This window comes from Hevea brasiliensis, chromosome 3 (assembly GCF_030052815.1).
Source record: "Hevea brasiliensis isolate MT/VB/25A 57/8 chromosome 3, ASM3005281v1, whole genome shotgun sequence".
NCBI classification, from domain to species: Eukaryota; Viridiplantae; Streptophyta; class Magnoliopsida; order Malpighiales; family Euphorbiaceae; genus Hevea; species Hevea brasiliensis.
This window is the reverse complement of record NC_079495.1, coordinates 51,461,394-51,479,164: the sequence shown is the minus strand read 5'-3', so window position 1 is coordinate 51,479,164 and position 17,771 is coordinate 51,461,394.

Below are 17,771 nucleotides of genomic sequence, written 5' to 3'. Positions count from 1 at the left end.
GAGATCATGAGGTTAACTTTTTAACAAAGATATCTCAAGCTTATGCGTAGTTAGCAAAGTAAGGAAACTGCCTAAATGCTATAAAAGAAGTTATGATAAATTATATTTAATCACTGAAGTTTAATGAAACCTATAGATTAGTCTCTGCATTTTTAAAATCCACCTATTTAGTGCTTAATATTTTAATAAATCTATAGATTATTCCCTCTATCCAATTCTTTGTCCAATTTACTATTAATTACATAAAAAATGATAAAAATGCCCTTGATTTTATTTTCAATGTGAAACAATTTAGTCTTTGAGATTTTATTTTAATAATAAAATAGTTCATTGGATTTAATTTATTATTTTATTTATAATACGATAATATTATAAATTTTATAATAAAATAGTATCTATAGTTATAATATTTATTATTTAATAATGAGGCATATGAACAGTATAAGATAGCAAAGAAAGAGGCAAAAAAGGCAGTTAGTCAAGCAAGAGCGCAGGCCTTTGAAAAGTTATATGAGAAATTTGGAATTAAAGAAGGAGAGAAATATATTTATAGATTAGCAAGGAGGAGAGAAAAGAAATGTTAAGATCTCAATCAAGTTAGGTGCATTAAGGATAAAGAAAGAAAAATGTTGATAAAAGATGAGGACATTAAAGAAAGATGGAAAAATTATTTTAATGATCTCTTTAATAATAATCAAAATGGTAATAACATGAATATAAATTATGGAGTAATAGAAAAGAATGTGAATTATACTAGAAGGATTAGATTTTTAAAAGTAAAGAAAGCACTTAAGAGAATGAAAGTGGGTAAAGCCTGTGGACCTGATGGAATACTAATTGAAGTGTGGAAGTGTTTGGGAGATATGGAAGTAGCATGGTTAACTAAATTGTTTAATAAAATTATAAACTCAAAGAAAATACTTAATGAATGGGGGATGAGTATTTTAGTACCTATTTTTAAAAATAAGGGAGACATACAGAGTTGCTCAAACTATAGGAGAATTAAACTCATGAGCCATACTATGAAGTTATGGGAGAGAGTTGTGGAACATTGACTTTGTCATGATATTTCTATCTCTCCCAATCAATTTGGCTTCATGCCCTATCGTTCAACTATGAAAGTGATTTTTCTTATTAGAAATTTGATGGAGAAATATAGAGATGGGAAGAAAGATCTACACATGGTTTTTATCGATTTGGAAAATACTTATGATAGTGTTTTAAGATATGTCTTATGGAGAGTGTTAGAATAAAAGAGGGTATCTATTAGGTACATACAATTGTTGAAAGATATGTATGAAAAACTAACTACTATTGTGCGCACAGTGGGAAGGGACACAAGAGATTTTTCTATCTCAGTTGGATTACACCAAGGTTTAGCCGTAAGCCCTTACCTTTTTACATTAGTTTTAGATGAATTAATGAAACATATGCAAAAAAGTATCTCTTGGTGCATGATGTTTGCGGATGATATAGTTCTGATATATGAGACGCAAGAAGGAGTAAATAGAAAGTTAGAGCTTTGGAGAAATACTCTAGAGTCAAGGGGATTTAAGTTAAGTAGAACGAAGACAGAATACATACATTGCAAGTTCAGTGAAGGCCATGCTGGTGATAGAGAAGGAGTTAGTTTGGATGGAGTGGTACTGTCCCAAAGTAATCACTTTAAATATCTTGGCTCAATCCTTCAAGTAGATGGGGGATGTGAGGAGGATGTTAGTCATAGGATTAAAGCCAGATGATTGAAGTGGAGACCTACCACGAGAGTTTTATGTGATCGCAAGATTCCCAATAAGTTAAAAGGAAATTTTACCGTACAGCCATACGACCGGCCATATTATATGGAAGTGAGTATTGGGTATTGAAGGAGTCGTATGTATCTAAGCTAAGAGTTGCAAAAATGAGAATGTTAAGGTGGATGAGTGGCCATACTAGACTAGATAAAGTTCATAATGAGAGTATTAGAGAAAAGGTAGGAGTGGTGCCAATTAAGTATAAGTTGAGAGAAGAGAGATTGAGGTGGTCTGATCATGTGAAACATAGACATACGGAAGCTCCAGTTAGACAAGTAGAACACATTAGGTTAGAAGATAGAAAAAAAAGAAGGGGTAGGCCTAAACTGACTTGGAGGAGAGTAGTACAACATGACCTAGAAGCATTACACATTTATGAGGATTTAACCCAAAATCGTTTAGAGTGGAGAAAGGTAGGAGTGGCGCCAATTGAGGATAAGTTGAGAGAAGGGAGATTGAGGTGGTTTGGTCATGTGAAACTTAGATATACGGAAGCTCCAGTTAGACAAGTAGAACACATTAGGTTAGAAGATAAAAAGAAAAGAAGTGGTAGGCCTAAACTGACTTGGAGGATAGTAGTATAACATGACCTAGAAGCATTACACATTTATGAGGATTTAATCCAAAATCATTTAGAGTGGAGAAAGGTAGGAGTGGCGCTAATTGAGGATAAGTTGAGAGAAGGGAGATTGAGGTGGTTTGGTTATGTGAAACGTAGACATACGGAAACTCTAGTTAGACAAATAGAACACATTAGATTAGAGGATAGAAAGAAAAGAAGGAAAAAGCCTAAACAGACTTGGAGAAGAGTAATACAACATGACCTAGAAGCATTACACATTTAAGAGGATTTAACCCAAAATTGTTTAGAGTGGAGAAAGAGAATCCATATAGCCGACCTTAAAATTTTGAGATAAAGGTTTAGTTGAGTTGAGAATAATATATATATATATATATATATATATATATATATATATATATATATATATATATTACATATTTGAATTAAAAGAATTTTATTGGAAAATTTATTATTATATTATATTATTGTATAATCAACAAATATAAAAAATAATTTGGGCACTTTCTTGTCCACATAATCCAAGCAAGGACTAATATATAGATTTATTAAAAAGAAAAAAAATTACTATTTGGTCCTCATGTTTTGAAAAACTACTATTTAATTTATGCATTTTGTTTTCATTAAACTATTTGGTCCCTTCATCAAATTTTCTAATATTCAAACTATTTAGTATATCTATTTCAGTTAAATTAATCTAGAAAAATTGATTTCCAATATAGAAAGCACAACAATAATGCCAAGGAATTGAATGGAAATACTTAAAAAAAAAAGAATTTAGATTTAGTTTCCACACAGTAAAATTTTTATTTTCATCGAGAAATATTTTTTCAAATATTATATTTTCAAAATATTGTGTTTTCAAAATATAGGGACTAACTAATTAATTTCACTAAAATAGAAGGACTAAATAGTATTATTTTTTAAAATATAAGAATCAACTAATTAGTTTTTCTAAAATAGAGAGACTAAATAGTAGTTTGACAAGCATTGACTAATAAAAAATTTGACAGAGAGGCTAAATATTTTAACAGAAGCAAAACATAAGACTAAATAGTATATTTTTCAAAATATATAGACCAAATAATTAATTTCGATAAAATACATGGACTAAGCAGTAATTTTCCTTTATTAAATATCAATGACTAAATAGGTGATTTTAAAAAATACAGTGACTAATATACATGTTTCACTAAACCTCAAGAATTAAATTATAATTTACCTTAATGGCTTCTAAGCAAATTTTCCTGTTTGGTAACAGCGCATAAGTTCGAAGTACTTTCTTTTTTGGTGAAAATGTTAACCTCAAGACTATACCTAACAAATGTGCAAAACAACGTGATGCTTTTTGTAATTTCTCTTTTTTAAAAAAGAAATTACTTGCATATATTACATGGATCACACAGGTGAGGGAGGTCGATTATTGCAACAACCACAAGGTTGTTGATTTTCATTTAGGGTTAATTACCAAAAAAATCATGAAATTTGTAAATTTTTATAATAAAACCTTGAAGTTTGTATAATTTCTAATTAAACACCACGTTTGATTGATATCTCAAATTGACCCGATTATCAATAAATCATTAATATACTTCAATAAACAAGAAATTATAAGCTAAATTCTGTTCTATATATGCAATTACTCTATCACATTCTAATCAACCTACACATTCAAGCCAACATTATCAAAGCTTTTTCACTAGTACTATACTTATACATAACAACATAATACAACTCTAGAAACATGACAAAATCAAATTCTTCCTTCTCTGTACAGTCAACTTTTTCTTTAAATAAGCTATTTCATCCCTTATTTTTTTTTTAATTTTTTTATCTTTATCAATGCTTCAACTTTGCTATGCAAATCATTAATAGTATGTCATTTTAATCACATTTTTCACTGAGTTACATCTATTTTTTTAGTGATTTTGTTGTTAACATCTTTCAACTTTGTAACTTTATCTTTAAGGGCATTTCTTTGTTGAACCAAATGTATCAGTAGCTCCTTTTTCGACTATTGCAATGTCAATTAAATCATTAGAAGAAATGACAGTCATTTCCCTGAATTAATTGCCTATTAATATTAGCTATTAACAAATTTATAAAATATAGCTTCCAACAAAAATAGTCAAAATAAAAGCCATTACAATTACCTCCCTAGCACCATATTCTAACGGTTTATTGATGGTCGAGTCAATTTGAGACATTAATCAAACATAAAGATTTAATTGGTAATTATACAAACTTTAGGGTCTAATTATAAAAATTAGCAAATTTCATGATTTTTTAGCAATTTACCCTAATTTGGGGTTTTTGATGTGACTTCTCCGGTGATAATATGGAGCTAACATAGAATTCCCGTTAAGTATATTAACGGTTTATTAATGGTTAGTCAATTTGAAATATCAATCAAACATAAGAATTTAATTGGCAATTATGTAAATTTTAAGGTTTAATTGTAAAAATTAACAAATTTCAGTTTTTTTTTTAGAATTAACCCTTTCATTTACTTACAAAAATGCAATTGCTATGATTTTCAACATTTTTTTTAAACATAAAATCGAAGTGATAATTTTTCTCATCGTAACAGGCATATAAAAACTATAATTTGAAATGTTTTAGAAAAATAAAAAAATTAAAAAAAAAATACTTGTAAATGCTAATCAAATCTCAATTCCTTAATACATTAAAATAAATAATCCTTTCAATTCCTTCAATTCTCCCACAAATTTTAAGCTCTTAATTATCTACTTCTATTCTTAAAAAAAAAAAAAAAATCCTCAATTCTCAGTGTTTCCTTACTCTTTAAATATCTAAATATTTACACTACAAAAAAAAAAAAAAAAGAGGGGACTACCTATGAAAATTTTCATTAGCAATTCACTTAATGTCGTTGGTAATTTCGTTTATCAATAAAATAGTGATGCCTTCACGATGCACTTGTATTGACTTGTCGATAAAATTTGTTGATGCCATATTTAACCTCGTTGTTAACTTACCGATGCCATGATCATTAGTAAATCATTTATCTCACTGTCACTAATTTTGCTAGCTCGATTTGGAATCTAATAAAATATTGACATATTTGTGTCAGTAATTATTGATGCCACAAATTCATCATTAAATTTATATTAAGAAAGCATATATTTATTTTTACCCACGACTTTAGGTCTTAGTAATTTTATTTTTTCTATTAAAATTAATACCTACGCTTTATGTCATCAATAAATTTGGCTATAATTTCTTAATATTCATTTTTAAATTTAAATTATTTTAATTTTAAATTTGTATAAACAGAAAAGGCTAAAAAATATAATTAATAATAAAAAAAATTTAATTCTATTATGTTACGCGAATATTCACATAAATAAATTTTATTAAAAATCTAGTTAAACTATCATTGTACTACAAATATATTAAATTAAACATCTAGTTATAAGATCACTTGTACTAGGAACTCATAAAAGTACATAGAAAATAAACTATGTGGTGGTAGAGGAGATGGAGGAATTGGTAGGCAATTTATTAATCTGGTCACCTTCTCCATCCTAGAGGTCTTGAGTTCATTGATCTCATTCCTCATTCCATCCTTGCTTATCTCTCCTTTTCAATCTATTGCTATAATTCCATACCTTGTTGCAATAAAGTAGCATTTTGCACGTCTGCTGATAAAGATACTGCCATCGTCATATAAGATGAATATATAAGAAGATAAACAATTGATGATAGAGAGCTAAGATCGCACACCTCTGTTTCTTGCCAGCTCTGAGGATATCTAAATATAGCTGGTTCTTGTTTATGTTTTCAATGGCTAATTATTATATACATCGGAAGTACTAAAAATAGTGCTTCATCTCTAAAAAAAAAGTAGACCCTCCTTTTATTATGGAGAGTGAATCTCATGTGATTGTGAGAAATTATATATGTACATTTAGTACACCTAATAAATTTTCATTTTCAAATGACTATGTCATCTTTTCTGGCAACAATAGTATCCTAAATGTAAATAAAAAAAAAGAAGAATGAAATTAAATTATTAATAATTTGTATCAATTGAAAACAATTTGTGATAATATATAATAAAATAAATGTACACGAAACTGTCTTGACCTCTGATTGATAAAACTCTCGCTGTCATGATATAATTGTCTGTATAAGTGTATACAAATAACTGCGTAGCAGTTAGTGGTCGGCCAAGTTCTTTCTCCAGAAAAAATGTCATGATATTAAATATATAATAATAAAGTATTGACAATTATTATAAATTTAATATAATGTATTTTGGATATTAACTACCCATGTCATATATATATATATATATATATATATATATATATATATATATATAATAACAAGAAGATTGTATTATGATATAAAAGTAGTAATCAAATTTTATTTTATTTATTTTTTTTTCATGATACTCACCATTTTATCAAATATCTCAACTAAAAGAAATCGATCCACTTGTGTAGGTTGATGGCCCGGGAGCATCTACAGCACCACGTCGGCTCCTCAAGTTTTGCTCTGACCGCTGAATGACCATGTGGTCATTCCAGTGTTGCTCCCATCTTCTCCAGGTTTTGTCATTAATGAAAGTAGGCTTTTCTCTATTTGTCTTAAAATTCAACATCATGTGTCTCTCTATATATATATATAACCTTAAAATTCTTCCCAATATAATTAATACAATCAATATATATTCACTTTTTAAAAATGCCAGAGATGGCACGCGCATGTGGAACCAAGTGAGAACCTAAACACATAGAAGAAAATATAATATCATTAGACGTTATATATGTTACAAATAAGTTGATGAAATAATGAAAATATTATTAATAAACTCATAGCTCTCCTCCACATAGCCAAAGTGGTTGTTGCTTTGCAAGGTCATTCCCAGTCGAAGTGAATGGCTGGGATTCATGTGAGCTTGCATCACTAACGCCTGTGTCGGCCTCCTAAGCGTCAGAGTTACTCATCAGATGTGATTGTGGCATCCAAGACTCACCATGTTCAAATATTGAAAGAGTTATCGTATTCACATTACAAGAATCACTTAAAGTGTGCCTTCTCCTAAAACTATATCTGTAAATTAAAAGACAAGACACTCCCAGATCTATTAGAAATCTGGCAGAATCTCTCCTAAAACTTGGACATGCCCAAAATTTCAATAACACAACCTGCATAAAAACATGACCATCTTGGCCTGCATTTATTCTAAGTCTCTACTTTTAAAAAACTCACATCATCATGTTAATTAAAGTTAACTAACTCATATCAAATATCAAAATTGTTCCTTAATCAATTCATATTTAATTGCCATCTAGTATAACAATGTAAACAAAAATCAAATCGACAATTGCATTTGAATGAATTCCAAAATAATGACATTTTCCATTACAAAAGGTTAAAAGTAGCATATTTCATAAAAGAAGTACATCAACATTTTACTGAATATATATTACAATAGCATTTATTCATTATCACTATCATCATCATATTCCCCAAGTTCGTCTTCATCTTCTTATTTGCTTACTGTTGGAGAATTTAGATCTGGCTTGCCAGTTGATCCTCTTCTTCAATAGCTTGAAGATCTAGAGGTTCACCATTGGGATCATCTAAATGTTCAATTTGTTCTTCTTGTACGTTTGTATCAATTTGAAGCACTTCTGCTTTTTTCCTCTTAAAATGCTTGGTTCAGCACATGGTTCGTCAAATTTGACTCAGGCATGGTGACTATGGACCTAGGCTTCACTTTGCATACTACATACCAGTATGCCTTGTCTTATCTTATGCTAGGATAAGGGAAGTAAACCACTTGTTCAGCATGGGATGTAAGGAATATCAATGGTTCACATTTATTTAATCTTCGTTAGTTATTGATTTCCATTAGATTATTTTGTTTGTGAACCTTAATATCGACACTTAGAGTTAGATCAAATGATTCACACTTGAAAAGAACAGTTTTGTTTGTTGGTAATGCAAGATAATTGAGCTACCTTCATAAAAAATACTATAGTAGCCATTGGAATAATATCTATATATTGAACCCATAATGCAAACTTCGCTATTCATCATGGATCAACTAGCACCATGACTAACAATGTGAAGCCTATAACCATTTATGAAATAAAAAGAATATGATTTTACACTTTTCAATAGTCCTTTTGCTAAATCCTTGATGAACTTGTTATCCATGTTTGAAGGTCTTGCCTGATAATAATAATAATAATAATAATAATAATAATAATAATAATAATAATAATAATAATAATAATAATATTTTATGTGATTATTGCACATTAGACTAATTGGCCACTGACAATGGCATGAAAAGTTCATTCGTACTTACATAAGATTTGAACCAAGTTGGAAAATTTTTTTTCTAGAGATTCATCAATTTTCACCTCACTGATACTTTGCGACGTTTGTTGCAACTCATTCAGGAACAAACTAAACATACAATTAAATTACAGTTATTGGATGGAAAGGAAAATTCAATGAAATGACATTTGATTAGTTAAATTGATATTTTATATGTTAAACTTACTTGGCATATGTGTCAACTTTATGGCAATTTAATAGGAAATACATTTGGGTGGCTTTATATTTTTCATCAGACAACATCATTGATTTTGCTTTCCCATAGAAAGATTGGGATACTTGAATATGGATAAATTTCCTTCGAGTTCAGTATCATCCCTACCATCATCATTATAGGTTAGTTGTTGATCTCGTGTTACCACATGAGGCTCAAAATAATTTGCACAAAAATTGGATGCTTCTTCTTCTACATATTAAACCCTCTACTTTCGCTTTATTCTTTAAATTTTGCTTTAGGTTGTCTAGAAATTTGAAAATTGAACACACAATTTCCAAGTGGCTAACAATTGTTAAAAATGCTAATGAAAAATTTGAGAAAAAAAATGATGGCAGAATTTATTACCTCTCAAAAGGATACATCCATTAGTATACTGGACTCATGATTTTGGCTTCATATGGCAAATGGAAGAGAAGATGTTCAATCGAATCATATAAGGAAGGGGGGAATATGAGCTCCAATTTGTAAATAATGACAAGTATTTCTAAATGCTTTTATCTTGGACTTGAACATTTACAAAAGTAAGGTGTTTAAAAAATAATCTCAATTCAGTTAACGCTTGCCAAACTATATTCGAAAGTAGCTCATGGAATGCAATGGGTAATAACTTGTGCATAAACCCTTGAAAATCATGAATCTTCATTCCAAAAGCTTGTTCTTTCGCATATCAACACATCTACCCATGTTTGATACGTAACTATTGGGAAGATTAAGGCTTTTGACCCACTCACATAAAATATGTTTTAGTTGTTTATCAAGAACATAACGAGCCTTGGGATATTTACCCGTATGCAAATTCCTTTATGTGACATAATTGTGCCATATAACTTTGGCATTATCCATCATTTTCCTTTCAGTATTCATCACCATATTGAAAGTATTCTCAAAGAAATTTTTCTCGATGTGCATGACATCTAAGTTATGCTGAATAAGATTTGAAGACCAATACGGTAAATCCTAAAATATGCTCCTTTTTCACCAACCAGTTTTTTTAGCTATGGTTGCATTCACCGCTTCACCATCAAGTTCTATAACTTTCCTCATCCCTAAGTCATCAATCTGTAAAAATGTGTCTTCATTACTCACAATAGAAGGAGATTCGGATTTGCATACTTTTCCCTTAAGGAAATTTAACTGGTCAAATGCATACTTGCACCCCTGTATTATTTAGGATTAAACCATTGAATACCTGAACTAAAATCGTAAACTATTGGACACTTGAACTTATAATAATTATAATAATTAAACACAAATTAGCCATGTCATTAGTGACTTGTCAAAGAAAGTAAAAAATAATCCTACTTATCGCTTATTGTACTCTAAATTACTATGCTTTAATTTTTTTAATAAAAAAAGATAAATTCACCCTTTAAAATTTTAACAATAATCCTACTTAAGGCGTAGCTAGCAAAATTTAGAGTTACAATCAACAATAAGTGGGACCATTTCAGACTTTTTTGATAAGTTATCAATGACGTAGTTAATTAATTCGTGTTTAATGGTTATGATTTTTATAAGTTTAAGAGTTCAATAGGTTATGATTTTAGTTTAGTTTTTCAATGGATTATTCCCAAATAGTACAAAGGGTGTAAATATGTGTTTAGCCATATATATCCTAATTCGTCTGATTGGATGGTCCTTAGGAAGAAACCTGTGGTGATTGTCAAACTAGCTAATCCTCCCACTATAACTAAGTGAAAATGCCTCTGAGTGTTCCACATAGTAGAGACACGCTAATTTCCCTATAGTGCTCTCCCTAGACAATGTTGAATACACATGAAAATCACTAATTGTCCACATTAGAGTAGTTCTCATTTGAAAATTTTGCTTCTTAGACACATCATATGTTTGCACCCCCACATTTCACAATTGAGTTTAATAATTAGTGTTTGTAAATAGACATCTAACCATTACTTCAGATTTTGCAGTCTTGAAATGATTACAATTAAAAACATAAATGGCTCTTTCATACATGTCCTAGGAGGCAAATTGTAAGATGTGATTATTACCAATCATCATGAGTATTATTTTCTTGATTGTCTAAATGGTTGAAATCCATCAGTATACAATCCTAGGTTAACATCTAACTTTCTATTGCAAGTTAACATTCTAACTTTTTATTATAAACATTATATGGGTACAATTAAAGTGCTTCCAAGCCTCATAATCAAATGGATGACACATAATATCATTTTCCATGTTATGCTCATCATGCCTTAGCATGTGGGCAACTGTTGCCTCTGAAGCATTAAGTAGTATCAAAGGAAAATAATACAACCTCTTAAATGATACATTTGCCTTTCTTAACCAATTAAGAGGCTTGTATCTTACCTACCCACAAAATTTACATTTTGTCAAACAACTATCTTCTCCCTAATAAATCATGCTCAATAGTTAGACCTAACCCATATACACATTTTTTTTTTGTTGTCTTATAAAAACTATCAATAAACTTATTATTATTTGGTAAGACTTCACTAATGAAATTAAAAATTGCATTATAACATCCTTTGGACAAATGATGCACGCACTTAATATTCATCAACCAAGAAATGACTCATCACCACCTTAATTTTGAGGAAAAATTAAAGAAAACCTTTTAATTTTGAAAAATTTAGAAAATTTAAATTTAGAAAATTTAATGTTGATAATTATTAAATGGAGTTTAAATTATGATATTAGTTCCTTGTGTTTGTTCAAAAAAGAAAAAAAAAATGTATCAATGTAAGAATACATGTCTCACTATTAGGGTAAGTCAAATACAAAAGTAAATCAAGCTACCTAAAAGTGAATTTTGATTATATTTATTTTATTTTATTCATTATTAATTTTTGAAAAAAAGTTACCGATTTTTTAAATATTGATTCTTTAAAAAGTGTAAGCAAATAATTGAAATAGGATGGTTTAAAAAAAGGGCTTTCAAGTTTGATAATTGGTGGCCTTTGAGGGGAGACAAAATTAAAAAAAAAAAAAAACCTAAGAGGTAATTTTGCATGAAAACAAAGTTGGATCTAATATTTCTTATTAAAATTAAATTCAATTAAATTTAAAAGATGGGGGTGTAGAAAAATAAAAATGGACATTGAGTCCTTTACAAAGTAAAATTAAATTTTGATAGAAATTAAAAGGAATAAAATTTTGAAGGTTGAACCGTTATGTCAAAAATGAAAGCCATTTTAGAAGAATAAAAATATGAAAATTTGATTTTGTTAAATTTAAGTATCATAAATAATACAATGAATTAATTTGGACCGAGACTTTCATTCATTTTAATCAGTATTCTGATTGAAAGATACTTGCTAATTAATGCCTTAAGAGTTTGACTCATTAGCAGGTACTCCACTTAACAAGATCAAAGCCTCATCATTAATACTAATTAACCAAAATCTTAGCCTTTAATAATTCAATAAAAAAATGTCTATTTTATTATCAATAAGTTAAACATAATTTAATAATTATAGAAAAGAAATCAAATTAATACAAACCAAGACTTCAATTCTTTTTTTAACTAGTACCTCAATTAAAAAAAATGTATCAATTAATACCTAAAGAATTTGATCCATTAGTGGTATCCTACTTAACAAGATCAAAGTCTTATCATCAGCATTAATCAACCATAATCTTAACCCTTATTAATTCAATCAAACTAAAAAAATGTTCATTTTATTATGAATAAGTTAAATATAATTTAATAATTATAGAAAAGAAGTTGAATTAGTATAAGCCAAGACTTCCGTTCTTTTTAACCAGTATTCCGATTAAAAAAAATGTGTCAATTAATGCCTAAAGAGTTTGACCCATTAGTGAGTACCCCACTTAACAAGATCAAAGTCTCATCATCAGTATTAATTGACCATAATCTCAATATTTATTAATTCAATTAATCAACATGTTAATCACATATTTATTATTCACTAATTTTGCTAAACATAACTCAACTCAACTCAACTAAGCCTTTATCCCAAAAATTTGGGGTCGGCTAAATTTTGCTAAACATAATTATAATAATAAAAAAAACACTTTTGTTAATTCAATTATTTTGCAATCATACACTTTATCATCCATAAATTAAACATCATTTAACAATTATAGGAAATAAATTAAATTAATATAGGCCAAGAATTCCATTCTTTTTAACCAGTACCTTGATTAAAAGAATGTGTTAATTGTATGCCTAAAGAGTTTGGCCTATTAGTGGGTACTCCACTTAATAAGATCAAAGTCTAGTCATTAGCATGAATCAACCATAATCTTAACCTTCATTCATTCAATTAAACTAAAAAAAAGGGCTAATTATAAAAAAAAATCCCTGAAGTTTGATAATTTTTGCAATTAAACCCCAGGGTTTGCATGATTGCCAATTAAACCCTCATGTTTGATTGATGTCTCAAATTGACCTAACCATAAAAAAACCATTAGTATACTTAACGGAATTTCCACGTCAGCTACCATATCATCATTGAAGAAGCCACATCAGAAACCCCAAGTTAGGGTTAATTGCCCAAAAAAAAAAATCTTGAAATTTGTTAATTTCTGCAATTAAACGTTGAAGTTTACATAATTGCTAATTAAACTCTCACGTTTGATTAATCAAATTGACTTGACTGTTAATGAACCATTAATATACTTAAATGTTATAACAAGTATGCAAATCTAAGGCACACACACAAATTACACAATCACACAGTATTGAAAAGAGAAGAAGAATAACACAAGATTTAACGTGGTTTAACCATAAGGTATACGTCCACGGGCAAGATAAGAGAAAAAAAGTTGCATTATGATGAAAAGAGTAAGATACAATCAATCAGAACTCTCAAACCCTAACCCCAGTATGTTTCCCGAATATCTCACAACTCTGCCGCAAAGCGTAGAATATTACAATATTTATACTGGTCCATACCATGGGCATGCAAAAACATATCCCAAAATTCAAAACCATAAAAATAACAATTCTTCCCCTTGGCTTGAATTTCTTCTATCATCAACAAAATAACCACAAACACTCTGTCTTGCCATATGCCCTCGCAAGGGTATTACTGAGCACTATAAACACCAACCAAGTCTAGGCAATGCCTAAACTTGCTGACTAGGACTCTCTTGGTCATCATATCTGTTGGATTATCATGTGTAGAGAATTTTTGCACAACTACAGTCCTCTGAGATACAATGTCCTGAATGAAGTGATATCTGACATCAATGTGCTTAGTTCGCTGATGGTATATCTGATTCTTTGTAAGATATATTGCACTCTGGCTGTCACAAAACACTGTTGCCTTATTCTGTATCAACCCAAGATCACCCACCAAACCTTATAACCATAAAACTTCCTTTACTGCCTCTACTAAGGTCATATATTCAGCCTCTGTGGTAGACAAAGTAACCATAGCTTGCAATGTTGCCTTCCAACTGGTAGCACTTCCAGAAAGAGTAAACAAATAACCTGTAACACCCTCCCCGTAGTAACTCCGTACATTCTACTATTCCGGTGACCGGTGTCGGTCCGGATAGCTAGAACGTCCGGAAAAATATTTAAACTAAAGTCGGGAATCATAATTAACTCAAATATTAATAAGAAAAATTTAGTAAAAATTTTTGAAATAAAATACAACCAAGTTAAACGAGCCGGTGCCCTAGCGATGGGTAACCAGAGGGAAGTTGCGGTTCTCGCAACGAGGAGCCCCAGACTCGGGGGAAAAATTATAAAATAATTTTTGAGACTCCAGAGAAGGGTTATTGAGGTTCCCATGGCATTAGAATGCCAAGAAAATACTTAGAAAAAATTTTCAATCGGTACAGACAATTTTGACCCGTTAAGCCAAACGGAGGGCATTTTGGTCATTTCGCCTTCAGAGGTGATTTTTGGCCGACTTGTCCAGTTAAGTAAATAATTATTATGATCTAAAATGTGAATAAATATTGTTGAAAATTGAATTGAAAATGATTAGAAAAGAAAAGGAAAGAAAAATCCATAAAAAGCAATTTATGACATCTTTATGATGTCACTTACAAGTCCCCACCAATTGCATTCAAACAAGAATTTTTAAAACACTTAAAAGAGACTAAAAAATGGACTAAAGGAAAAGAAAAACGTGAGCAGCAGCCATTCTTCTTCTTCTTCACCAAAACGTGACTTTCCCCTCCCTCCATTGATGAGCTTGGCAAGCTCATGAAGCCCTAAACTCCCACCATATTTCCTCAAGTTCTCAACACAAAAATTTATTCTAGAAGCTTGCTAAGGTGTTTGGGAGCAAAAGGGAGAAGAGAAATTAAAGTTGGCAAGCTTGAAGATTCTTCAAGTTGAGGTTAGTGCAACTATAAACATAAAACTCTTAAATTTCATGATTTTGGACTTGAAATTTAGTAAGACTTGTAATTTAAATGAACAAAAACCTATGTGTATGAGCTCTTGAATGTTGGCTGCCCTAGAAAAGGAATATGTAGGAGTATTTGATGAGCTTAGAGTGAAATAGAAACCATGTTGAAGTTATAAACATATAAGCAATGCATTGGTAGTTACTAAGATACATGGCATAAACCATGAATTTGAATTAGGGTTTGGAAAGGTGAAAATGTGACTTGGCTTAGGAAATTATTAGAGAGCATTTTAATGGTCAATTAGTGACCATTTTAGGTAATTTGAACAACAAATGGACAGAAAAATGAGATTGCAAAGTGAGGATTGCAGGCTGCCCTAGGGCAAAGATAGGGACTGAAAATTCAGTCCCTTTGCACTGCCATAACTTGGGCTGTGTTAGTCCAATTGGTGTTTGGCCAATTGGACATGAAACTAGGCTTATAATGGCACATTTTTACTGAAGAAACCATGCCCAAAAGACCAAAGCAAGAGGACCAAAACTTGGCCCCAAATCCGGATACCCTGCACTGATTCTGCAGAATTTGCCAAATGAACAGTAACTATTCATTTGGCCATAACTCACTGTAGATTTGGTTAATTGACCTGAAATTTTTACAGAAACAAGTTAAGACATAGACAAACAACTTTCATGAAGAAACCTACCCCAAATTATGACCAGAACCTAACCCAAATGGCAGTCACAGTTACTGTTCAAACCTGCAACTCTGCAGATTTTGATTTGAGCAGTAATGTTTGGATGGCTATAACTCTCTCTAGAAAACTCAGATTTAGGCGATTCTTGAACCGATGGAAACCTAAGGCATAGTAGAACATTTCATATGAAGAAAGTTAGACCAAATTATGAACTTAACTTGGTCAAATTACTGACCAAACTTGGACCAAAAATCTGCTAGACCCAAAATCTCAGCATGAACAGTGCACGTAAACAGTAAACTTATTTTGGCCATATCTGGAGCTACAAAACTCCAAATGGAGTGATTCAAAAAAGGAAATTCAACTAGACAAAATATGGAACAACTTTTATGCTTTACATTTCTTCAAATTCCAACAGTAACAGTGTCCAATGGAACAGTGAAGTTGACTCACCAAAACTGAAAATTCTGCTTGTGTTGGTTTAAACTTAGAAATGGTATTAACACTTAATGCCAACAAGTTTTGAATGCCAAATGTGGTATATTGGGAGTGCCAAAGTCAATGTACATATTTTCTATCCAAAAGTCAACATTTTTGTTGACCAATGAGGTGAATAGTGACACCAAAACCAAAAATTGGCAATTTTGCCAAAATGACCTAAGCTTTGAGAAAGTGACCAAAACTAACAAGTTTTAAATGCAAAATGGGGTACATTGGGAGTGTTAAAACCAATGCACCTATGTTCTATGCAAAAGTCAACTTTTTGTTGACTATTGAAATGAATAGTGACATAAAAACTTGAAATTCAAATTAATTGAAGAATTCAAAAGTATCAAATGCCCTAGTAGGCCTAATGTGATTGGTTTGGATAGGTTGGCATGCCAATAGGGTTCTGATAGCAGTACTGCGTATGATATATGGCTTCATTTCCATTCTGTGATGTGATAGCCTATGGCTATACTGATTATGATGTTTTACTTGGCTTTATGCCTTATTGCTTATATGGCTTATTAGCCATTCTGTTTGCACACCGGGAGACACATTGTGACCGATGGTGTGACGACCCGAGGTACCTGGTACCCAGTGCTAGTTTACCCGTTTATCCAGTCCGGTCAATTTGTATAGGTTACTTGGGCATGGAAAAGTATAACTGTAATTGAACTGATTGTTAAAGAAAATACGAAAATTAAATATTAGAAATGATTACGATAGAATACAAAGAAACTTAAGATCATGAAGAAAATAAATAAACAAAATGCATGAAGAAGTTAATATCATAAAACGTAATTAGCCCTCGACTAAACATTAAGTTGGTAATTATTCAGTTCTTATGAACACAATGGCTAAGAAATTATGATTTTTATATTGCATATTATTTCTTTCTATTTTATTATTTGCACCACTAAGCTTTATGCTTAGCGCGTCGCTTTTGCAACGCGTGAGTACGAAGATTGACAGAGCGCCAGATAGACCACAGATTGGTAAGGCGGTTCACGATTACGCATAGTGTGCATGTCACCTCACCGCTGATGCATTGGTAGGACGCTAGATGTCATTTTGGTATTTTGTAATTGAATTTTATTTTTTCATATGTATTTGAACTTATGTAATATATTTTGATATTCATGTAAATAATGAAAAGTGTGGTTGTAAATGGAAAAGTGAATGTTTATCTATCATATATGCATGGTATTATATGAGATGGATGAATGATTGAGAAATGAATGGTTGACAAATGTTGAGAACTGAAATTGAGAAATATTGATGAGATTTTGATATTGGAGTTTG